The following is a 24,648-nucleotide window of genomic DNA, read 5'->3' as shown; positions in this document are numbered from 1 at the left end:
TTTTCATCCTAAAGTCTGTAGTACAATCTTCATTCTCTGCCTATTTAATAAATGAAGTTTGTTAACCTTCGGGGTGTGAAACCCATTTTTCTCTTCTAGTCCTAGGGTGTTAGGTGCTGAGGACAGCTGATGAGCAATTCTTTAGGGAGGACTGCATGGCTATCCAGGAAAAGGCTTACATTTAATTTTGTCATATATCTTGGTTGCTAGGTTATTTGATTTTAAGATAATTGATGGATCTCTTTATGGGTATATTTTTTCTTAGTCATCAAGAAAGCTCAAAATATTTGAAAAGAGTCATTTTATAGTAGAGTAGTAAATATCGACAGAATGAGATACCAGAAATTTGAATGGGGGGGAGGCTGGAGTTTTTTCCCCTTTATCTTAAGATCTGAGCAAAGACAGTGCTTGGAGATTTGATGAGGACTGTGATGAGAGACCACTGTAGTCATTTTTAGTGGTGACTGCACATTAGTTAAGGATCTCCATTCTGCCCTTCTCTACAATTCTTATTGACTTTAGTGGCTGCTGTGTGAACAGATAATGCACGAAATACTCATCAATGTAAATGCCATAAATAAATAAAATCCTAAATTGAAACCACCATAAGCAAGTCAAAGTAAAGACAATGGAGCCTTTAACACAGCTCTTTGAGAAAACAATGTGAATGAACAACAATGCCAGCTTTACCTTTGAATTCCCAGTTGTGTGTTGGCTTGTACCCCAACTTTAACATTAATCAGAAGCTTTCCTGCATTTCATCTCCTCATTTGCAAAAAAATCTTTGCTGAAAGGTTATATAAAACTCATTATTTACCTGAGTGACCAGAAAGGCTCTCAAAGTGCCATTCCAAGCTCTCGGGTGAATGCTTATTTATAGTTTTTTAATAGGCATTCATTACCTGATGGATTGGAAAGACTTTTTGAACCAGTTCCCGTCTATTGGTTAAATACAGATTGATAACTTTTTCTTAGGAAGCTTATTATTAAACAGGTAAGCTCATCACCTTTGGATTTCTTAACTGGTTATTCGTTTTAGCTTCCAAGGTTTTATTGAAGATTTTCACTAGTGTAACTTAAATTTTGCCCAGTGGGCCATATTTGGAAAAGGAATTACAGTAGTGAAATGCTTGCAAAATGCAGACTGCAGAAGTAACTTGACCCCATTTGCACAAAGATGTACCTTTAATCTATGTTGCTCCCTATATATTGGCTAGTCCAAGCACAGGGCACAGAGGAGGTAAGAGAGGGTAGCACATTTTAAAATGCCTGTGATCATGGTTGAAAAAACATTGTTAGACATATTTTGATGCCTAAAAAGACTTAACAAGTCCTATTCACACCTCTGTGCAATCTGCACAGTCTTTGAGCTTCACTGATTTTGCTTGGTGTATTATCTGCTTTTGTGGATTTTCTTCTAGCTCAAATTACTTCGAAAACAGAAAAAAAACCCCAAAACCCTTGCATTTTTTACAATTGCAGTTTGGCACTGAGGGCTTGGAAGCCCATGCAATGCAACCTGTGTCTGTGGGGATGGCAGGTTACCCCACATGGTGTGTCTCCCATTCTTTATGAACTGAGATCTCTCCAGCCTCAGCCATTTTCCCCTTGTTAGTGCCACAGGAAATGTTTCCTGGGCAAGGCTCCAGCAAGTGGGCAGCTCCAGCTCCTCACCCACCTCTGCAGCTGTTAGCACATCTGTAGGATTTCAAAATGACAAATCCTGGCTGTAGAGGTGCAAAACAACATGGCCATACGTGCTCATGCCTTGTGATCCTTGAGGGCTCTTCCAGTTTGTAAGTTACTTCTTAAAATGATACTCTTAAATAGCATCAATTGAAGCTTAAGTCCAACATAAAGATGAAATAATAAGAAAATAACACCCTAAACTTGCAATATTGATGGAAAATAGGTAGATAGTTTTAATTTTCTGGGACTTTCACATAATTGGTAACAAACTTGAAAATTCAGAGCCTTATTTTGCTTGATTTTGTTACTTTTAATCTACCGAGTGTAGAATACCTAATTTTCCCCCTTTTTCTTCCATAGTTTAATTTGTAAGCTGGAAGTTTCCATCCTGTTCACACTTTTTCTCCTCCATGAGGTAAATATATGTAGTTAGAAGGACTGGTGAATGCTCAAAGGGCAAAGTATTTTTCTGAGATGTTTAGGTAAAGGATGTATTCAACCATCTGAAGAGACCTCCTACATTTTGGTGTTAACTTCCTATTTGTTTCAGAGAGATGGTTTACCCTCAGAGTCCTCTGACTATGCATAGGTTCCAGCAAAAAAAGACTCAGGTTTCTGATGTAAAATAAACTAGAATCTGGGAAAAAAAATATTTGGTTAGGTGAAAAATTTGCAAATAAATACCCAAAGCCTTAAAGCCCTTTGAATGTAAGAGAGAGAAAGGAAATTATACAGGTCATAATGCTGGTGTTCTTTTTCTATCTTAATCACTTAAAGTATTACTTTTTAGGAAATCAGTTATGCATTTGGTTCAGAAATTTTTAAAATTCTGTTTAAAATAATGTAAGCAAAATAATTATACTCTTTGCCTCCCTCTGCTGGCTGTGCAGACAGAGTTAATTGGTTTCATGTCGTATGACCCTCACATTCTAAGCTAGTTTGTTGATTATTGCAGTCTTTGTTTCAGGGTAGGATAGAAATAGGTGGGGAAACAGCTATACATGAACACAATCATGGGAGCTGAGGAAATTTTGAAAGAAACAACAATTCTTTATTTTTTAGCCTTTAAATTATTAGAAACATATTCATTATTAAAGAAGGTCCCTTTAACCTCTCCTGAACTCATATTCTGGACTGGTTTAGGTGAGGACAGCAGAGTCCTACGTAATTTCTTTGAAGAAAGGCCAGGTGCTGAGGTATAGCAACAGTATTTTGGCAGGAAAATGGCAAATCAAATCCAACTGTCCAAGAGAGCTGGATATGAGCAGGGCTGAACAAATCTTTGTGTGTACACACATCGTTCAGGTGCTTTGCATTACACAGAGAGCTCTCCACTTCATCAGTTTTCAGATGTTCTGCTCTGCATTGGTGTCACTCTGTATTGATGTATATTTTTCACATACATATCACAGCCAGCACAGTCCTTTGTCCCGCTTTCAGAGCCTCTGCAGCTCTCCAGGGACATTGCCTACATCACTTTCAAGTGTCCAGTTGCCTGTGATGATGTGAGATAGTCCTCTCCACTTTATTAGCAGTGTCAAAAAGCAACCCTGCAAGAAGAGGCCCTGTGGCTCAGAGCACTGCTTTGCCATCCCCATGCCCACCTGGCTCCGGGACTCTCCATGCCAGGGCTGGCAGAGATGCTGTGCTGCCACTGGAGCCTCCCTAATGGCAAAGGAAGCAGAGCAGTGTTCTCCCTCCAGAAAGATTGTTTTTTTTCATGCTCTCAGGCATCAGTCTTAGTAGATTTTCTTGGTCCTGTGCCAGCGTACCTGGACAGGCAGGGTGACTCCCAGCTCCAGCCCCTGCCCTCCCTGCGCCACCGCCCACCTGGAGGACGCCTCAGGGGCTGCGTGTGCCTCAGTGTCCCCAGGCACGGCTGTGCTGCAGACTGCAGAGACGGGAGAGGGAGGAAAATGTCTGAGGTAAGGATGGCTTTTCAGCATGGCAGCAGTAGCTAATAAGAACTCTAGGAGTAATTTTTTTTTAATTGCCTGTTCTGTGTCTCCCTGGGTGGTGTCCCTGGGAGTGGGTGGGATCAGGAGCGTGGGGACCTCAGGCCGTGCCACCATCCCGCCCTTGTGGGCTGAGGGTAGGGTGCTGCATTTCGTCTGCAACGGGGTGGGACAAGGACGTCTGTGTTCTGAGGTGAAGCTGTGGGTGAGCTCTGCCCTGACCCACAGTCTCTCAGTCCTCGCCTTCCTCACACGGGCAAGGCTGTGGCAGTGTCTCTTGGCTGACGTGACCATCAGGCACCGATGTTGGGGACAGCCCTGGTCCTGGCACACCATGGACTGGCCTGTGGGGACAGTGCTGCCAACACGGTGGGTCCAAGAGGGCCCCTGGGCTGGGGGCAGCCACCTGCAGCTGCCTGAGGAGGAGAGGCCGCTGAGGTGAGGAGGGAGGCGCCATCTTTGAGGCAGCTTCACAGCACCGCCTGTGCGCTGGGCCAGTGAGGAGAGATGTCTTTGTTCCCTGAACAGTATGGGAAAACCTTCCCAAAATTATCTTGTGGTCTGCCAGTGGTCTCTGATCCTTCAGATTCCCCCCAAATATCACAGACTTTCTTCAGACCACGTCACCATACTGATGAAGACGAGGTCTTCCTGTCCAGCCACTGGACGCCCACCAAAGCACCCGTATATGAGGCTGTATGATAGTTGAGCAAATGAAATGTTGCAGCGTTCATTGCTGATGGCACCCACAAAGTATGAGGTACTTACAGCCAGGGAAGACCCCCACACCTGCCCTGAGAGCTCTCTGCCACAGGTAAGCAATGTGCATCACTGCTGGGCTTAAGGCAAAGTGAGATGGTGAAGGTAGTGCCAGTGTAATGGCCTTCATTACTGTAATGTGGGACTTGAATTATGAAACCATAGTGTTAAAGGTAAGACATAAACATGTTCAGTAGATCCTTGAAATGCAGCTGCGTGCTTTTATGTGTTAATTTGCAAATTTTCTTAACAGCACAACAGCTTAAACATGGCAATGTCTGAGATAATCATGGGGTAACCAGGAGGGCAGTCATGTGCCGGGACAGAGGTGCAGGAAGGGCTCTGTGCAACCAGCAGAGGTGAGGGAGTGCTGGGGTGGAACAGGGGATCCATCAAAGCAACCAGTTGGAAGTATTAATGTTTATCTATAAGGGAAAGCATTCTGAGCACTGGGGCAAGTCATGAAGTTAGAATCATTAGAAGCCTGGGCTTTGCTGTGATCTTTGGGACTTGGGTGGAAAGAAATGGGAGAAGTTTAAGGAAAATAGTGGAAACTGGTATATTGGCTAAATTAGTTGAGCATGAAGAAATGCTTACCCAAAAAAATTATTCCTGAGTCTTAACTCTGAGTTAAGATCTCACCATATCTTTTAAATAGCTCCTGAAAAGCTCTCACAGCCTGACAACAGGTTATATGTGCAGGTCAGTGCTAATGCACCTTAAAGTTGAAGTTCAGCTGTTATTTTGGATATTTTTCCCAGCATTTTTTCATCTTGGTCATTCATAAGTCCCAGTGATTATAACTGGGGAAGCAGACCTGCTATACCAATCCCACAGAAATCTAAATGCGAAAGTTTAAATCCTGGAGCAACAGCTGTTTCCTGATCTTTACTGTTCTTGTACTGCAACTCAGCGCACCTTTCACTCCTGCACTTTTAGAGGCTCTTCTTGGAGCCTTTGTTGTGCTGAATGGGAGGCAGTCACAGAAGTATGACTTGCATGGGGTTATAAAAGCTTTGTCTTTATTCTGGAAGCAGAAATTGCTTGATTCCACTAGGTGGATCTATTGAGAATATCGTTTCCTATTTAATGTAAAAAATGTCTTTTGCTTTTGGAAAAAAAAAAAAAAAAAAAAAAAAAAAAAAAGAGGAACCTTTCTTTTTTACCATTTTACATTTTACTCATCTTTGTATATTCTATAGAAATACAAAGGTGACCACTTTTGTCCATAGAAAGCTCCAAAGCCATGTACCAGTCTCAATAATACTTTGAAGGCTTTCTTTTCATTATGGTTTCACCCTTGTATTGCAAAGGAAGAGGGTCAGTGCCAGTGCTGTGAGAGGGAGGTGTCCCTCCACACTGTCCTCCCTTTAGGTGCTGCTTCCATTGCATATCTTACTGCTGTCCATTTTGTACTTTCTTTTGGATCCTTTATTGGGGGCTGTGTTTCGATGAATCGTTGCAATGACTTTGCCACAAAAAGTGGCCAGGAATGACCCCTTAGTATATACTTTTGGTTGGCCCACACAACTTTTTTTTGTGGTGTCAGGCTCAATGATAGTTGACCGCTATATTGAGGATGCAGATTTATCTCCCAAAAAAACACATTGTTTTTACAAAGTCTGATTGCCTCTATCACTTAATCCCAGTGACAATGGTATATACAATCTTTGCTGATCATATCTATTTAGAGAGTATATTATTATTATTATTATTATTATTATCATTGTTATTATTATTATTGTTGTTGTTGTTGTTGTTTTGTTGTTTTGTTGTTGTTGTTATTGTTATTGTTATTGTTATTGTTAGTATTAGTATTAGTATTAGTATTAGTATTAGTATTAGTATTAGTATTAGTATTAGTATTATTTTGGCCATGGCCCTTGGGAAATAGACAGCTTGTTCTCAAATGGATTCTGTTTCTGGTCTGTTTTGTAAACTGAGATTTCAGAGTCTTTTTTTCCTGAAAGTTTTCTTACACACAGTTTGTACGAGTGGGAAAACTTCCATCCACCTTGTCAGTTTGCTGGGGTTGTGCCCAGGAAACTCCCATGTTTTAACAGGCATTTTGGAAGGGGTTTCCCTTTTTCCTGTGAAAGTGTTTTATTTATGTCTTCTTGAACCATGCTTCAGCAACTTTCTTGCTGGATGACTTGTGTTTTCACTGGCTCAGGCTGCCATGTAGATCACACCACCTGTTCCAGAGTTAGCTGAAACATTTACTGTAAGTTTTCTGAAATTTCTAATTTAAAGTTCCTGCTATTAGATGATTCCTTTTATGTGCTTTTCCTTATCAGTATTAAAGACCTGATGTTCTGCTCTTCCTCAGAAAAGAGACCCCCTCCAAAAGGCATTAAGCTTTCAGTGGGCTTTTTCAGCCTTTGTTAAAAGAATGCCCAGTTGCTTATCACCTCTCTTTACGAAGGAAATGCTGATCACACTTTTAAAGAACAAAGGCAGGATTATTCCTCAGTCTTTCCTCATAAGGAAAACAACTTATAAATATTTAAATATATAAAGCAATGTTTCTCCCTTACCCAATGTTTAAATTATTTTATGACCATTTATCTTTTGCTACTTTCCTGTGTAAAGCCTCATAAAATACTCGTCTGACCTGGCCCTTTGGTTGGACTCATCAAACTTGGGAGATTTGGGATCTTCTTCCCTCTTATTTATGTCTTACTGAAATGAGATCTTCCAAAAGGCTGTCATTCCACACAGCCAGAAATCATGGGGAAAGGTAATGTTGTCTGGCTAAAGAACTCAGCTCTCATTTCCCATAATTCTGCTTTTGAAGGTTTGACAAGTCTGTAGCTGCGAGCTTCCACTCCCTGAGAAGGTGCCCACTAAGATATAAGACAGTGGAAGAACCGTGCAGAGCAAGGCAAACAACACACATCCCTTCTCCTCTTTCCCTCTCTCCTTTGTAGTGTTTTTGCCTAGTTTTAGAGGAGCAGTGTATTCCTGCCTACTCTAACAGCTATGGAAAAGAAGCTGGAGAAGTAGCTGGAGGTAGTTGAGACATGACATGAAGGCTTTGAAGAGAAGTGTCCTTTCTCTGCATGCAAGAGGAAAAGATGAAGAGGAATAGGAAGATATGCTGGGGAGAAATATAAAAGTGCTGATGGTGCCTGGAAATATTATGAATTCTGAGAAAGGTTGGAGCAAAGTCCCACTGAGCTTACATCTGAGATCTTCTGGATCCCATCTAACCAGCATTAACATTGCTTAGGTGCCAGAGTCTGTCACTGAGTAGTTAAAATTTGGAGGTCTCTTGTCCTTAGAATATAGTTCATGAATCTGCATTATCTCTTTGTGGTCCATTTTAGGAAGTCTTGGCAATCCCAGCCCAAATGATCATGCCTATGAGGCCCTGGGGAATGGAGCTTTGATCAGTCTTGTAAGCAGCATCCTTCCCTGACAGCACCATTGCCTGCCTGCTCTTCCAGATTCTAAGAAGCCTTTGGTTGACATTTGCTTCCTGTAAAGTTGAGTTGGACAGTCATTAAGACTGGTCCAACTGACTAAATATAAGTATATACATATATATATATATATACACATAACTAGAAATTCATTAGTAGAGGACCATAGCCCTGCACTCAACTGAGTGAGGTCAGTACTTAATATCAGCTTCTTGGGAGATTTTTTCTAATCTTTGTCCACTTGAAAGGTTCTGGAAGGAAATTCACGTTCTTCAAAACAGAAAGGGGAGGAGAAAGACTTTAATTTTTGCAGGGATCAGAGTCAAAGCCCTCATGCTTACACTTCATTTTAACTCCCTTTGTTGGCATCAAATGAGCATCATGCACTTAACCAATGGAACAGGAAATCCCAGTTAGATGTCTAAAGCTCCTCTGCTGTCAGTTGCTGTTTCACCTATCTCTAGTTAATATTCTTATCTTTGTCTCAGGAAAAAGAACCATGGGGTTTTCCTGAACTCTCATTCTTCTGTAACTCTTCGTGTGGTGCTCTGAAATCTCCCGTCTGACACTGATTCCAGGTGCTTGATTTGGCCCCTGCCCCTGAAATGCCATCACCTCCTATGTGGTTTGTGTTATGAAGCCCCAGGTCATGGAAATCATAAGGTGAAATTTGATATATAAAAAAAAAAAGAAAAGGTAAAGCTCATTCTTTTATGAGGCTGCTAATAACATTCAGCCTTGACAGGGTTAAAAGGCAACATCCATTTCCCCATTATCTTGTTTAAAAAGTGCCTTTTTTAAAGTCCATATGGCGACTTCCTTTCGACCTGCTTTCCCATCCTCGTCTCTTTGTCAGGGCTGTCACTTATAAAGAATCACTTGACTTACAATAACAAGTTCAAAAGAAGACAGAATATAATCAGTTGATCCACGAAGAATTGAAATAAAGAACACCCCCACTGCTCCAGTTATCATTCCCATAGAGATAGTGATATTATTGATGTGATTGCTATGCTAATTTCTATAGAAAAAACTTGTATTTTGGAATTTGTTCAAAGAGAATTTCAGACACATCAAATTGGAAAATGCAGAGTGAATTCCTAAACTTTTTCATATAGGCATGGGAATCTTTTTTTTTTTTTTTTTTTTTTTTTTAACATTGAATAGCTCTGAACTACTATTTATAAACTTCACTTTTAAAATCAACTGGAAAAATCTTGCTAATTTTTCATTTATTATAGAAAGTTAATTTACTGCAGTTCCATAAAATAAAAGTCCTATTGTACATTTAGGGTTATTAATATCACCCCCCCTAAACTGCAGAAGTGGGACTGGACCACAGAACCCAGAAACTGAGGCTAGGGATTATAAAAGATGGGTACATTAAAGTCTCGTGTTTAGGAAGAGCTAATTAATCTACACCCCATCCTCTGCAATTCCGTAGTCCCTCTGGGAATTGCCACAAACATAAACTTTTTTTTTTTTTTATTCTTGGACTCCTATTTTAACTAGAAGGTTTCAGCTTGTGATGTTATGCTTTTTATGTAGTAAACTGATTTAAAATGTATGCCAGTCATCTTCAGGGAACTCATTTCAGTCAAGATGAAACTAGTCTTACCTGAATCAATGTTTTAAGTGTCCCTGTGGCTCGGCATTTTGAATAATCAATCTGTCTCCATCGCTTCTTAATCATGCGCATCACAGTCTTTTTTATTTGTCAACCCTTTCGGATCCTGGCTTTTTGTTATTAACATGCCCCTAATGTCACATGCAAGCCTTTTCTTTAAAACAAGCTGCTCATTGGTGTATTTTGATACTTTTTATTATTACTAAATCTTTTTTCCCATAATTACACCACAATCATTATATAATCCCATAACAAAGAGTCTATTGAGGCACCATGCTTTTGTCAACTATGGGACACAGAATCCATAATTGCATTATTCAGCCTCCCCCCCCCCACCCCCCCCTCCTTCTTCTGCTTTGTAGAAACACAACCTATTTCACCAGTCACATTTGCACCTTGTTTGCTTGGTTATATATTATTTACTAAATCGTTGCCCTGCGGATAAACCTTGTAAAGTTGCTTTAAAAAAGTTATTTGTTTGATAATTAAGTCCTGAAAACCCATCGTTTAATGATTATTCCGAACCCATAAGGCAGAGAACCTCCATGACGTTTTTCTCTAAGTTTAATTACCGTATGCTAATTTCCTTGCCTACTACGTGATTAATTAAAATCATATTTTCATAATCATTTGGCACTAGTATTGTTTTAGAATTATCATGATCCCCTAAATAGTGTATGTAAATAAAGTCGGCTCTAATGGAAAGAATCAAAATGCAACGCTGAGGACCTTTATGTGTTTGTATGCATGCGATTGGCAACATAACTGGCTTATTTACATTAAATACGCCACAAGGTTACAGTGCAGATCAACGTCACTTTATCGCTGATTACTTCTCTTAAACGCCGGAGCGGTGACTGATGCTCCGGTCCCCCTGTCCACCAAGGTTTCCCCGGGAGTTTTTTTTTTTGTAGGAGAACCAGACTTTGCATAGTTTCGGGAGCAGGTAAGAAGGGCGCTTTGTGGAGCCCGGCGCTACCCCCGGGGGCTCGGCGGGGTTTGCGGGGCGCGGGCAGGGGCGGCGGGGCGCGGGCGCGGGGGCTGCGCGGGCGCGGGGGCTGCGCGGGGCGCGGGCAGCTGCGCTGGCCGTGGGGCTGCGGAGCGGCGCGGGCTCCTCGGGGTGTTTACACGGGCTCAAGGTCACGACCAAGCTGCGCCGTGTTAAATGGTTTCTTAGTTGCTAGACAGGGAGAAAAAATGGACGATCACAGACCATTCTTTGTAGATTATTATATCAAGGGTTCAGCTTTTGGCTCATCAAAGCTAAATGCCGCAAGACCTATCTAGTTGCTGTGAATTATGCCAAGACGACAATGGAGTGCTTTTTTAATGGTACAATGCATTTCACCTACCAGATAGGGGGAGTCCACGCTGAGAGATGGGGATGTCTTGTGATGTTGGGTGATCAGTATCAATGAAGGGGGTTATTCTGAAAAGAGACAGATTAAAATAAAGCGCTCTTTGCTCGGGATGTGCTGGAAGCAGTTGGGAGGGCTACCCGGAGCGGGCGGCCGCGGCAGCCCCGCGCCGCACTTTTCCCCCTCCGCACAAGAAAATGATCAAGTCAATCATGTGGACATGCTTCATTATTCATTGAACACAATCTTTTACAACGCTCCGTTTACGTGCGGGAGTTTCTTCTACGCTTTGCTTTAAATTTTAAGGTAAGAAAGACAAAGGTAAAAAGGGGGTTTTTGAGGATCCGGGAGGCTCCCGTGAGCCATCAAAGAGGCTCCAAAGTCAGTCCGGAGTATGTTTTTTTTTATTATTTCTTTTTAATCATCGCAACGGGGCCTGCGTTTTCCACCGTGATTAAAAAATACAGTATAATTAAATATCCATAGCAGTGACGTTTGCAAGCAGGGCTGTCAGGGGAAAAGCAGAAAATAATGAAAGGAGCGGAGAAGCCATTGAATGGCGCTATAGAACTTAGCCTGAAGAAAACCCTACGTTTTTCCTCTTTCTCGTTTCTTTTAAAACCGTTACTTTACAAAAAAGGAGCGGGCGGGCGAGGCGAGGCGAGGCGAGGGGAGGCGAGGCGAGTGCCGGCGGCAGCCGCGCCGTTGCCCGCCCGGGGGCCGCCCGCCCGCCGCCCCAGCCCGCACCGACCCTGCCCTTAACTTGCCCAGAAACTTTTTGTTTTAAAGGGTTGCTGCGGAACAAACTTTGCTGAAGTGACTTTAAACGCGCACCCCCCTCCCCACCGCTGCCCCCTCCCTTCCCCTTTTGGATCCCGGTTAATCGTGGTGTAATTTGTAAACTCCCCCTTCTTTTTTTTTTTTTTTTTTTTTTTTTTTTTAATCAAAGTTAGCTGATGCATACCATGTGTCAAACTTGTGAGATTCAAGTGCCTAAGAGACCTGCCATTTTGTGCTCTAATCGACCTCTTATGAATAGGAGCCGTGCATAATGCTGCGAGGAGCGTTGTGACATTCAAGTAGGCACTAAATGTCAGGCCAGGTCTCAGCCCTTTCGGGGGGAGCGGAGCGCGCCCGGCGGCGCCGCGGGGAGCGGGGAGGCACCTGCCAGCCGCCGCCGGGGCTTTTGTCAGCGCCCGGAGAAAGTAACAGGTTAAGGAGGAAACTTAAATGGCAATCCCCGGGAGGGTGGGGGGGAGCATCCCCTTCCCGGCGGCGCGCTGTGCGCGGGCGCGGAGGGTTGCGGGGCCGCTGCTGCTTGCGCGGGGCACCGGCCCCGATCTCCTGCGAGGGGGGGCTGCGCGGAGCTCTGCGCGGGGCTGCGGTGCCGGGGAGGCGAGGGGGGGTGGGGAGGCATCGGGCCGGCGGCGGGATTAACGGGGGGGAGGAAGGAGACATTCTTTGATGCTGTGTAGGAAAGAATCCAGATTTTAATGCGCCCATCTGTTGCAGTTTTGCAAATAATTAATATATGTGTGTGTGTGTGTCTGTGAGAGGGGGAGAGGGGCGGAGGGCAGCGGTGCCGCCTGTGAACTTTAACGCAAAATAAATGTCTCGAAGATTTACGCTTTTTTTTCGGAGGGTCCGCGGCTCCCGCGGGGCAGCTCGCACGGGCTCCATCCGAAAAGTTACTTGCCGGCGTCCCCCGCCGCGGCGGCGGGGCCCTGGGGCGCCGTTCGCCTGCGCGGAGCCCGGCGCGGTCTGTGGGTGCTGGCGCCCGAGGCGGGCGCGGCGGGGAGGGCGCGGGCCTCCGCCTGCCTGCGCGGCGGGCATTGTTTGGGGGTGCGTGCGGCGGATATGGCCGTGTCTGATACAGTGTCGAGGCGGAGACGTGATTTGTCAGATCCCTTCGTTTTCACTTCAGCCGCCACCGGGCCGGGGAGCGGTGGGGCCCGGCGCGATGCGGAGCGAGGGGCGCGGAGCAGGGGCGGGCAAGGGGCGCGGGGTGCGGGGTGCGGGCCCGGCGGGGCGGGCGCGGCTGCCCGGCCGCCCGCGGCTGGAGCGCTCTGCGGGGCTGTGCATACACCCCCGCCGCCGCACTCCCCCCACCCCCCCACCCCGTGCAGTTTAAAATAAATCCAACAGGGGCCGTGTTTGCTGAGCTGATTTGACCGGTTGATACAGATAGCAGCGGCGAGCCTCCCCGCTTGTGTGGAAAAAGACTATTTTAAGTGTCATAATTAAGTTTAGAAGCCTTGTTTGGGCTCATTCACTGCTCGAAATAAAAAGGACTGGCTGCTTTTAGACCCTTTCTGAAGGGGTTGGCTAAGCGCCTCTGCACGTTCGCTTGGAGAAGAATGTTTTCTTTTCTAGTTTAATATTAGAAACTATATTTTTACTTGTTTAAACCGGATTTGATTATTCCTGTGGAGATTTTTTTCTCTCCCCCCTTTCCTATCACTCCAATCTTTGTTCATTGTTCATTGACTGTGGAAGGCTGCTTAAATGTACGAAGAGAGGGGGGAGGCCCCCTTGCTGGTTTGATGTTGAAATAGTAAACCTGAATGAGGAGGGTGGCTGGAAAAGTGGACATTGCAGCTTTAATTAACTTCAAGATGCTTCAGCGAGGACCAGAGCGTAGTAGTGACGTTGCCTCATAAATCTGTCCAGTACAGTGCGTTGCATTGAACTATTACAGTATCACCGTCATACTGAATATTCACTACCTATCCGGGAGCAGATTTGCATAATTGGATCTTTTTTAAATGAAACTTGTTTGCAAAAAACCAAACAAAACCAAAAAACCAAAAGCCCAAGTGAAAACCGCGGCGATCTGCATGATTATAAAGGGTTCAAACATATCCGAAAAGTAAGTGACCTGCATAAGTACATCAATAGGTTAAGTGCAAATAAGATGAGAAGTGCTTCTGAAAGCTGTACATTCCCTATGTGGTCTCTTGGGTTATTTCTCAATAGCGGGATTTTTTTGTAGCCTCAGGGATTTTAGGTTTTCTGTCTGCTTTCATAACTTTTCCCCTCACAGTTCTTATACAAGGTGATGCTTTTGTACCGTGCCTGTGTACCTGTACTGATATTTTTAAAGAAAATAGATTACCAGTTTGTAATTTGCGCCGTTTCAGTTGTATAGTTGCAGCTGCTGTGGAAGGGAAATGTGCATTGCTGTTATGCTTCTGATCATCGAATAGATGATCACTAAATACCTCAGAATATTCAAAGCTTGTTTGTGTATGTTTTTATGTATGCTTAAAAATCGACTTAGTTAACTAAGCTGTTACTTCTTAAGTCATGGAGGCAGCTAGTTTTTGAATGTGTGTCCCCCCCATTTGACGGGGGATGAAGATGACTGAAGTATTTAAAAATGTCAGAAATTTTTAGAGTGAATTTGTAGATTATATGTAAAACCTCTGCCCTCCTAACCGAGTGGCTGGCTCACAATATCGCAGTTTTGCATCGGGCAGGTTTGAAAGTATTTTGTAAAATCAGATGCTCATGTTTCAGATGCTGCGAGGACAAAGTTGTGGAGCGAAGGCAGTTGAAAGTGTCGCCTCCTGGGGAAGGGGAGCAGCGATCAGTGGGCGAGCTGGGCAGAAGTGCAAAGTCTGTGTGCAGCCCAAGCCTTGCCCCGGCTCTCCCCCCTCGCCTAAGGCTGCTTTAGTTATGATGTCATTCTGATAGTGGAGAGCAAATGTCTCCTGATTCTACCATTAAACGCCTGGCTGATTTGCCTGATAATGATAGCATTGACGTCCTGCTCCTTGACAAATGCAAGCCCTATGAGCCCTATGAATTAACTTTTTTCCCATAGATGAGAGCTAGCTAGCTTTACGACTCATGAATGTAGCAGCACTTCTTTGACAGATTACTTTCAACCTCCTAATTTCTGCAACAAAACCCTTCTCTAAATAACACTTCTTCTAGGCTGCTAGCAGCCCCCTGTACAGTTTGGGCCTGATTTGCGGAGCTGCTGAGCACTCATCACTTCCACTGACTTCAGCTGGAGTTGTGGGTGCTCAGCAGCTTTGAAAATCAGGCCCTGTGTTCAGTCAGCAACTGATTTTTTGTTGTGGTTGTTGTTTTGTTTTTATTATTTTTTTTAAGTTAGCTAAATAGGGGCTCTATGATTTCTAGTCATTATAAAAATATTTGTAAATAGCTTGAAATGTTTGTCCTAGCCTGTTTTGGTTTTCCCTTTCTGCTGTCCTTTTTTAAATTTTATTTTTAATTCATCTTCTAGTGGATGTGCTGTTAATCTTTTGAAGAAAAGAATCGTAAATGAGTTGTTTAAAGTTTTTAGAATTTTGTAGAAAGAAAATGTCTCCAGTTTGGTAACAAGTGCTTAGAGAATCGATTGTTGTTTTAGACCGTGCATTAGGAGAGAGTCTTGGTACAGTTGCTAGACCCTGCAATTGGGTGCACGTTTTCATATCTGCTCTGTCTTCAGATTTTGCTTGTGACTTTGAATTTCTATCACTGCAGGTAAATAAAATTTAATATGTTTCTAGTTTGTTTTTGTTTTTTTTTTTTTTTTTTTTTTGAGTGCCATGGCTTGAACTTTGTTTTCCTTTACTGTTCAAATTATGACAATTAACAACTGTAGATGTAGGAAAGGTTAGTCTCTGTATTACATTTGCAGGGAATGTAGCTAAAATATTTGCATGCTAAATCCGTATTTTGCAAATGAGTTCCTAAAGAGACAAGTTGCTATAATGGAAATACTGCATTAAAACACTTTTAATAAACTGACTGTGACTTATCAATTGTAAAGAAGAAAAAGGAATTGTTCTGTGAGCTTTTCAACTTCTGAACATATTTGAGCTCTAATACTCTGCAAGTTGTTTGGCACTGTCTTCACTATAGACTTTTATATAATGAAGAGGCTGATTGTCATATTTTTGTCCATGCTAGAGGCCAATAACCCAACCCATTCATTATCAGAAGAGAGTAGTACCCTGGAAGTTGCAACATCAGTACCACTGTTTTGCTTGCAGCAATGAAGACAGTGCTGAGATCAGAAATTGTCATCTTCAGTACAGAAAGTTTACCCACCGTGGGAGCCTTAGGTGACCAAAGAGGTTTCCATTAGAACAGATGTAGTAAATCCACAAATCCATTCAAATGGGCTGCACTTATTTGCTGGAAAGCACAGGTTTCATCAAGTGTAGGAAAATCAGTAGAAGTAATTTTTCCAAATGTTGATTTTTGCTTAAAGTTGACTTTGGATTGCACAGGTGTTTTTAGAGTGTCTTGACTAAAAAAAAAAAAAAAAAAAAAAAAAAAAAGGCTAAAAAAACCCCCAAACATAAAAACGTACATGGATTTCTATGAACTTTATAAAAAAAAATGGAAAAGAAATCCCTGAATAGATTTCTTTTTCTGGTTTGAATGAAGACAATTAAAGCTTTTTAGTATTTTCTGATTTAGTGTACTTTAATAGGATTTGTAAGTAAATTTAAATTTAAATCTCTTAATTTGTCTCAGATACCTGAATAGATGTATATCAGCTCTTCAAAATGCTAAAAGCAGTGCAGTCTTGAAAAACCTTATTCTATCCTCTCATTCACACTTTGCATTTTTTACCTTGTTTTTTACCCCATCGTTTTTGAGGCAGTTTGTGTGCCTGTTTCAGAGGTGCAAGCAATTTAGATTTACGGAAGGGGACCTTAGATGAAAAATAGAATATTATTCTTTCTTTTGTAGAAACACGAATAAACTTATTTCTGGCAACTGTAGTTGGAAATCTGAATTTCTGTAGTGAAGATACTTCGGGCACAGATGTTCACAGAACAGGAAAAAAAAAGGATGAGCTACTGAAAGAAAAAAATGCAAAATAATTCTGGGATGCTTAATTGGGTGATCTTAGGGTAATTGTGCAGACATGCACTTCCAGCTTCCAGTTGTGTGGCCAAATACAGAGTATGAACTTTCTATACCCAAGTCACTGATCAGAATCTGACCTGGAATGGGAACAAGAGAAAATTGTAGTGATCTGATGGATGTTTGATGCTTAACGTGAAATAAGTGAGTGGTGTCTGTCTGAATCTGAGTGGCTCACAGTAACTGCTGTGACATTTTCACTCCTATTGGCAGGTTAAGCGATGAAGTCAAGCACTGAGTGAGAGATCTGAAGCACCTTTTCAGAGGTAGCAGAGACCAGCAGATCGGGGAAGAGTCACAGGAATAGGGTAGCAAGGGGAGGTTTGGGTTGCCGCTGCCCAACTGCACCAATGCTGTGACTAAACACGTTCCCAGAGGGAAGATTCTTCCAGTATTCTGAATTTGGCACCTTTCCCTTATATTTAAATTTGCTCTAATTTTCAGGTGCATCTTAGTAGATAACCAGATGCATCAAAAAAGCAAAAGATTTATGGAGGAGTAATTATAATTAGCCTAGTTGTCTGTGTTTTCAAAAAATTTTAAAATGGGGCCTTCGAAGTATTTTGAAGTCGTTTTTTAGAGGTCTTAATCTAAATACTCCATGCAAAACTGTTTTCTAAAAAGATAGGCTCATCAGGTCAAGTTGAACTATATTAAAGCCAAACAATTTTGTTACAATCTGTCCTTTAAACACAGGAACCAGAACTAATATAGCCACAGTAGCCTCACTATCTGATCTTTTCTCCATTGTGCATAGCAGTATTCAGGGATCGTGTATCCAAAAGCAAAATTAGGTAATTCCTTACAAATATTTGTCATGTTACCAAAAAAGCAGAACTGTTTATCATGGTAGGACATTAACAAAGAGTTCTGCAGGTAGCAGTGCCTGAAAATAACGCTGATGGTTTCGATAGCATTCCCATAGCGTGAGGCAAGCAACAGAGCCAGGGTCTTCAAACCAGCTGCTTGTTTTTGATGCATTAGTGTTAAACTGTCCAGCTGTAGGCATCTTGGACTTCCAGAGGGAGCAGCTGCTTGCCAGGAGGGTGAAAGCTGGTGAAGATCAGGCAGGGGTAATCTCAAGTGGGCTACCCACAGTGTCAGGGAAAGGCTACTTGGGAAAATTTGGCCCTGTATCAGTGTTATGAACAGGAGAAGCAAGAAAAGAAAAAGTGAGAGAATGAGCTGACTTTCACCCTCATGGCCTGAGTAGGGGTGAAGGGGAAGTTGGCTGCAGGGAGGCTGCTTGTGGACTTGGGGCAGCCACGGGTGTCCCAGTGAGTATTCTTGCCTTCAACCTCAAATGTGTCAGAGTTATCATGGTGAAAAGGGATAAATGGTCATCCTGATTCTTCCTTTTATGAAAAACTTGTTTCAGCCTGGATGTGAATTTCATTATAGTTTCATTTATGTTGGTTTTCTTAACTAGGAGAAGTGCTTTTACAAACTTTTCCTCCTTTTTTATGCTTTTGGCATATTCTGCTGCAGTCACTGTGGTTCTTTGTGAGGAGAATGGGAGTTTATTGATGCTACAGAGGACTTGCTATCAAGTACCACACTCTACTCAGTCACAACAGGGCTATGTGTGTTGCTTCCTCTGTAGTCCTTGCCCCTGCTGATCTGTGGATTAGCCCTGGTAACCCATGCAATAGCACTGTGCTAGGTTGCCAGGCTGACCTTACCTTTATTTTTCTAAATGATAGTATATTCTCTTCTCATAGTGTTTTATGTCACTCTTGCAAGTTGTCTCCATAGATTTGTGCAGACAATGTTACCATCCAGCTTGTCACTGGAATATCAATGGTATAGATAGATAGATAGATAGATGATAGATCTCTTTAATTTCAAAATGTAGAAAAGCATAGGTAAATAGGAACTTGGGCAGAATTACTTCATGCAAAGGATAATAAACATATGGAATAAATTACCAGCAGGGAAAGGATAAATGAGTTCAAGGGAAGCCTAAGTTTGTTTCTAGAGAAAGAGCATGTGAGAGCTAGGGTGAAGAATGCAAGGAGGTGTAAAGTCAGGTTTCTATTAACAAAGGCCAACATGGTGGGCTGGATGTTAATTTCCTAACATTTCTTTTGATAGTTCTGCATGGATGGTTACATTTTATTTTCATTTGTGTTTAACATTGGTGCTCTAGATCTACATGGGTTTTTTTTTCTACTGGGGTCCATAGAAATATTAAAACACAGAGTACTGCAAAATTTGGGTTTTCATACCAGTCTTAATTGAGGGAGTGATGTGACAGTGAAATGTCAATCAAGTGAATTAGGGGGAAATCTTGCCTTCTGTGGTGTTGGTTTATAATTGACAGGAGAAGCAGAAGCTGCCTTACTCCAGTGGTCAGGGATTTTTGGTGGGTGTTTGCTCTGATTCAAGCATATCAGTGCTGGAATAGTTCAGAAAAAACCCACATGTAGATAAGCTCTCTTTTGTTAGTTAGAAGTTTTGTTTTGTTTGGGGGTTTTGTTTGTTTGGGGGTTTTTTCTTTCTCAAGGGTTTGCTGGACCCCATGAATGTTTCCATGGGTTTCAGTCTGCAATGATTTCCAAGTATTTTGAATGTCAAGAACTGACTTGCTGTTGGAAAGCAATACTACTTTTGAAACTGCAGCTACAAGTAGCTTTTCGTGGAACCTTCTTTTGGTTGGAATACATCCCTAATTTTTAGAGGAAGATAATGGGTCTCTCTTCTGAGAGGAAAGTGCATAAAGATTAGCAAAATTTTGGTTGATTCTGATGTGACTTCTAGGATTTGATTCTGCTCCTCATTTCAGTTGGGGTAGGACTTAGTAGGTAAAACTTCCCTTCTATGCCAGATGAGTCTCATGTGATTCCTGGTTTCACTACAAATACATTGTGTAACTCCACAGCTTGTAAACTCAATGCAAAGCCTGATGTTCTCAGAAAGAGATCCTGATTAAACTTTTTCTTGTTTCCTTATTTCAAGTGCAAAAAGAAATCCGACCTTTTATGTTTATAAAATGAAAAGGTTATAGGCTATCCAGGATGGAAATGCCTAACAAATGACTATTTATTACCTTTTTAAGGGAGCTCTTCTTTTTTGATTCATTGAGATTTTGCCATAGGAGCACAGTTCTTCTTCAGGCTAATAAAAAAAAAAAATAGTAGAAGCATAACCTGGTTTCTTTATTAGGACCATAATACCAGCTAACAAAACTCTCTTGCTCTAACCACTCACTTCTTTGGATTTTACCAGAATTTTTTTTTTTTCTAAAATAGCTGAGGTGTTTTAAAATATTCTGGCTTGTTGTAAAGAACAAATGTTCAGGCATCTTTCTTTAACTTGAGTACAAAAATTACAATGCACTTGTATGCGATAAATAGACATGCTGTTAGGTAAATGAGCAGTAGGAAAGCCACAACCTCTTCTGGATTAGAATTTCAATCTATTGCTTGTTTTGGTACTGTCTTTGGCATGCTAGGTGCTTTCCAAATGTAGAAGTAGAGTTTCTGGCCAGAACTAGCTGGAATTTTCTTATTGCTATTTAAAAAGGCCAGTTCATTAGTTTGCATCAGCATGCTGCATCTTCGAAGGATTTCTCAGATCTGCAATTGAATTTCTTCTCAAAATGAGAGAGTTGCATCTCTGCATTTCGTTATGGCTTGGGGATTATGAAATACACCTGGATCACTGGAGAGCTGGATTCAGATCTTTCTTCTCATACCTGATTTGAATCAGCTTCTTCAAGTTACTCCCATCCCAGGTGAGCACTTTAATAACCATGCTTTGGCTCTTCCAGGGTGGGTCATTTAAAGTTCCTGCTTCAGGTTATTCCAATTTAAATAATAATTGAGTAGGTTGTAAGAGGACTGACTCTTGGCTTGGGCACTCAGATGTGATGTGAGGGACTGGGTCCAGTTGGATTCTGTTGCTGAGCCCTGAAGACTGCTGTGGAGTAAGATGTGGTAAGAGCATACAAATTCTTCATATTCTCTTGTTGATTCTGCAGAAGATACCAGGTTAGTTAGGAGAAAGAGGAAATTCTGGAATCTTCAAAGGATTTGTGATATGGGGAAATTGTTCCTCATTCAGCTTTATACCTTTCTCTTAAAGTTCATAATCAATGATTATAAAAGCCATTTGCTGCTGTGGCACATCTTGGCAATCCAAAAAACCATTCATCTCAAAACTCAGCTCTGTTGTCTTTATTTTGTTGAGTGGCTTGTGTTTGGGAACAGAGCTGATCTACTGATTGCTGTGTACCCCTGAACACTGACTATCTTGCTGTAGGAGGTGCAGTGGGTGCAAGGTTAGACCTGTCCCTGTGAGCACCTTGGGACTGTGTGCTTGGGGACAGCACTCTATTTGATAGTGCCACGGGGTGGAGAACAATCCTGTGTAAATTCCAAGAAATGCCCTGGAGATGCAAGGGATAGTGAGTTGATAGTGCTCCTTCTCTCATGAAGAAATTCACTTGAGATGTAAAATACCTGTGGAACTGACAGGTTTCTCTGTCAGGATTTCTTAAAAAGCTGAGGAAAAACATGTCTTAATATGTAGAAGGGGGATCCGCAGAGGGAGGAAACCCTTTTTCCTTGGAGACAGAAATACTCATTTTGATAGCTTCTGTCTCCTCTGTCTTTCATTCTTAACTTCTCTGGCAGCACAACTCTGGCAGATCCCATGCTGTATTGGTTGGTTCCCCTTCTGGCTGCTCTGCAACAGTGATGGATGGGAGCCAAGGGAATAAATATAGCTCTGAGTTCCAGTAGTAACCCCCTGCCAGACTTCTATACAGAAACCTGGGAGGTCACAGAGGGGAGCAGGAATGGGTGATGGGGAGTTTGGGCAGGCTCAGGTCTGACTCCTCCAGCAGGGAGTGTTTCTGTGGTGCCTGAGGAGGGGGAAAGGTGCATCAGGAACCCACTGTTGCCTTCGTTTCTATGCAGAACAGAAGATATCTGTAGATTTATTTCAAAAGTGGCTACCATTGGCTGGGCAGTTTCCATGTGAGTTTATTAAATGTGAACATTTTTTTATATATAAAAATAACTTCACCATTTTGTTATTTCCTTTTACGTATTTCACTCTGGTTGGAAAAATGAAATCAATCTAGTCAGCTTTTCATCAGTTTCTCTTTGGCTGTCATGCAGTTGCACAATGCTGCAGTGCTTGGCTAGCAAAAATGTTTACAACGAAAAATTGTTTTCAATGGGATTAAAAAAAGAATCACGGAAACATTTTTATTGGTCTTCAATTTCTGTACAACTTTGATTTTTTTAATTTTTTTTTTTTTTTTTTTTTTACAAGACCTAAACTACATCGATGTTTTTTTCCCCCTAATTTGATCTTAAAAATCATACTTCTCTTTTTTTGATATACTTGTAAGATACAGACAATGTAATGTGCTCTGTCATAATAATACAAACAATGCTAGCCAGAACACTTCAGGAATTGGTTCTAAGACTGTGGAAATCCATGAGCACCTTGTAGTTGACTTTCAAAGGGTTGAGGACAGAACTTTAATCTTTGTGTAAATACCTGTTGTATTAAACCATCTTAATCATTTAGAACTGGTCTGACTTGATCTCTGATCTAGCAATGATCTGAGACTTCTTCCTACACCTGAAGCAGACTTGGGGCTTTGTCTGCAGCCCTTATATACATTTACTGGTTTTGGCACCTGCAGAGACTGTACCTGTGAGGAATCAATAAAATCAGATCCTTGGTAGGTTAACCATAATAAAATTCTAGGAGTAAAGCATTGGCTGATGGTTACCCTTTGCATGAAAACTCAGATTGCTTGTAAAAAGGTGTTAGTGGTGAATGTTGAGTTAGTTTGGTTTTAAATTTCTTTTGCTTTATAAGCTGTTCTGTGGATGGCCCAAATTTGTGGCTGCTTCATGAGTATAGAGACTTGGGCAGTCTAGGGGCATTGCAGCTCTCATTCTGCCACTAATAGCAGAGGGGTCTTAGACAAGAACCCAGAGCTTCTCCTCCCCTCCTGTTTCCTGCACTGCCTTAATTTCTACCTTCAGTCAGTGTCATCCAGTTGCTTTCATGAACTATCATGTAGATTAGAAATGGGGATCCTTAGGTACCCTTTGAAAAGTGAAAGCCTTTCTGTTAGAGAATAATGAATTTCAGTGGGCCCAAGCTTGCAAATAATTTTCCAGGGCTTTCATAATCAACATTCACCACCGAGTTCACTAATTGAAGACCTTAATGAATGTTGTAATGACCAGATCCATAGATGTCAATGATTCAGTATCTTGTTCTCAAGTGTGAACTGGATGAGTCAAGCATAGCTTGCTTCTAGTTGAAGTCATCATCACAGAAGAAAAAAAAACAAAACAAAACTGCTTTATAAAGATTATATCCCAGTCTCTTTCAGACACTAGCTGTTGATTAGCTACTACACACATCATGATACCAACTCACTGACTTCACACTATTAACCTTTGCTTACCAAATACAACTGTTGTAGTGGATTCACATACACCATTAAGTTGGACATAACTTCTATTTGATGAGATGAATTCTGTTTTGAAAAGAAAAAAATTATTATGCAGACGGTTTCTGTGATGTTGGGAAAGGTGTTGCAGTTCATTATTTACATTTTTAATAAAAGCAACTCGATTTGAAAAATGTTTACACATGTATGTTCTGTAATGTAACACAATTCATTGCTCTGTAACTGGTATGAACATCTAAAGTAGATTTGATGCCTCTGTAAAAACAGCCTGGCTTGTCCATATTCTTCAACCGCATGACATTTGTTCGTGTACCTTTTTCAGAAGTTATTGATGTTTTTAATCAGACAGGGACTATTTTTCTGGGTATGCTTTACTTTGACGAGATTTTCTGTGGGGAGATTGGGCTTTTGAAGACGTGTTTCATATATTTGAGTCAAATAAAATATTACCTATTAGAATGAAAAGACCTTTTTTTATGTTGCTCTTTAAAAATACAGATTCACAAATAAGCCCTCAGACGGCTTTTATTGTTACTTGTTGGTATGACACGTCATACATCTTTTACTAATTGTACTTTTAGTCTTGGTTTAGTTATATTAATTCTTGAGCAAGTGTTTTGTTATTTTTTAAAAAATCATTATTTTATACTTTCTGATTTTTTTATTTGAAAATGTCCTTAATGTGCTAATAATCTCTTTACCTTTTCCTCGCTGCTGCTGATGATGGAGCTGAACAAAATAGAGCAAACCAAAGATAAGTTAAAGGAGAAGCACCAGCTTTTCAGCACAGTTCCAGCTACATGTATATGTAGCAGAACAGCAGTCTGACTACAAAAAATTTTCTCAGGGTCTCTCTGTGGGTTTCCACAGTGCCAGGGAAACATGTTGTCAGGAGAAACAGGGCTGGCAGATAAAGCGAGGGGGAGTGTTGCACATGCCTTTTCAAGCTGGATTTGAAGACAACTTTTCCGTCTTTCATAATCTCTTCTTATTTGAAATAGGAAATTGGTTAAAAAAAAAAATGAAGGGAGACTCTCGTTCTTTACGGCCTCTGTTTGGATGCATGTGTGTGTGCTTTGTACAGATCTGCTAATAAAGCATCATCTGTGTAAAATGGAATTTAGCCTTGTTAAATTCACTGTTCTGTTAGGCTTGGAAGCCATTTGTACCTTGCTCTGGGTCCTAGGTGTTTCTTGGCCGCCTACTTGCAGCGTGTAGAATTTAGTCCCCTCCAGTTACTCCCATTTAGGATTTGCCCCCTGTTGAGCTCATTATTTAGTACTAGGACAGCTTTTATATGTTGAGTAGGGAGCATTTATTCCTATAGAAATGAGAGGACTTAGCAGCAGTGCACAATCAATATGCAAAAACCCTACCAAGATAATTTGGATTTAAATGTGAACAGCATTAATTCTAAACAATCTTCAGCCCTTATTTAGTCCAATCATTGCTGGGCATCTAGGTGAAGAAGGCTCTTCTAACTTATTAGTTT

The 24,648-nt window shown here is 41.5% G+C and overlaps 3 protein-coding genes across 5 annotated transcripts in view; 2 read left to right on the top strand and 1 right to left on the bottom strand.

Annotated features, from left to right (window-relative positions):
- Positions 1–12,744, bottom strand: part of C13H19orf12 (chromosome 13 C19orf12 homolog) — a 252,445-nt gene extending 239,701 nt beyond the window's left edge. The window contains exon 1 of the mRNA XM_071756817.1: positions 12,733–12,744. The gene's annotated coding sequence lies outside the window, so the exon portion shown is untranslated. The remainder of the gene's footprint in view (positions 1–12,732) is intronic.
- POP4 (POP4 homolog, ribonuclease P/MRP subunit) overlaps positions 1–24,648 on the top strand; it is a 377,629-nt gene that overhangs the window by 282,150 nt on the left and 70,831 nt on the right. The window lies entirely within an intron of this gene.
- Positions 10,800–24,648, top strand: part of ZNF536 (zinc finger protein 536) — a 338,017-nt gene continuing 324,168 nt past the window's right edge. For 2 of the 3 annotated variants that reach the window (XM_071756806.1, XM_071756805.1), the window contains exon 1: positions 10,800–11,119. The gene's annotated coding sequence lies outside the window, so the exon portion shown is untranslated. Of the gene's footprint in view, positions 11,120–11,788; positions 12,026–24,648 lie in introns of those variants that run through there. The other variant, XM_071756804.1, reaches the window with a different exon arrangement.

The sequence above is a fragment of the Heliangelus exortis genome, chromosome 13 (assembly GCF_036169615.1).
Source record: "Heliangelus exortis chromosome 13, bHelExo1.hap1, whole genome shotgun sequence".
Classification (NCBI taxonomy): Eukaryota; Metazoa; Chordata; class Aves; order Apodiformes; family Trochilidae; genus Heliangelus; species Heliangelus exortis.
This window is presented reverse-complemented; position numbering and strand designations above follow the sequence as displayed.